This window comes from Oratosquilla oratoria, chromosome 18, assembly GCF_046742065.1.
Source record: "Oratosquilla oratoria isolate Oo_2021 chromosome 18, ASM4674206v1, whole genome shotgun sequence".
Lineage (NCBI taxonomy): Eukaryota > Metazoa > Arthropoda > Malacostraca > Stomatopoda > Squillidae > Oratosquilla > Oratosquilla oratoria.
Window position 1 is genome coordinate 16,613,474 of NC_134794.1, and position 993 is coordinate 16,614,466.

A 993-nucleotide genomic window follows, 5' to 3' on the forward strand; every position below is an offset into this window, starting at 1 on the left:
ATCAAGCTCGCCTGATCCCTTATTCAAACAACGCACACCCAAACACGCACATATGCAAGACCAGTCTAACGCCTTCCCACTACATGCACACGCTGTACCAAAATCAGTTTGATACTTTAAGAGTTTAATCACACTAAAGTAGCTAAACGTTTGAGGCGATCAGTCGTTGATGTTCAAGAAATATTCTATTCTCTTTCTTGTGAAGAACCTTTTAATAAAATCTTCTATACCGGGTGGTACTTTATCTTCTATCCCGGCTGCCGCCAGGTGATTTTATTCGTGTCCGGGGCGCGGCTCTCCGTCTCGCCCTCTTTCCCCGAAGACAGTTTCCCAACATTTTCCGACAATAGCACCCCCTGTTGTCATGTCTAAGCAGTCCAGCTCCCCTATCTTGTTATCAGAAGGATAAAAGAAAGTGAAGTGTACTGCTTGATGATTTATTTTCTTGATTCCTTAAAACTGAGACGAATTGACAATATTGTTTGTAGAAGAAATAAGAACACCCTAACCACGGAAAAAGTCAAATATGCATAACTAGGTAATAATGATATATATATCAATGTGATTTTTTTTGTGTGCATCACTTCCCAGTACCCCCTATAATTGATTTCAGCACCCCAGGTTGGGAAACGCTGCTCTAAGAGGTTCCTTCGACTTCGCGCGAAGTTAGGGGACCTCGGAAGAAGTCTTGGTTCCTCCTTCGCGGCGCATCTGACTCGTCTGGTCGTTTCTGGATCTTCGTTCTCCCACTACTAGAGTCACTATTATCATACTAAACGGGACAGGTGGCATAGGAGGAACAAGAGCCGACATAGTTTGTTAGTCAACAACTCTCCCTATCTCATTAACTCCCTACCCATCCTTAAACCCTTCGGAGAAAGCGAGAGACACGTACAAGGGACAAGGAAGAGAGGGACATGAGAACGCAGTCTCCCACAAAAAGAAAGTCAACGTTGTTTTAGCAACGAGAAAATGATAAAGAAAACGAAATGA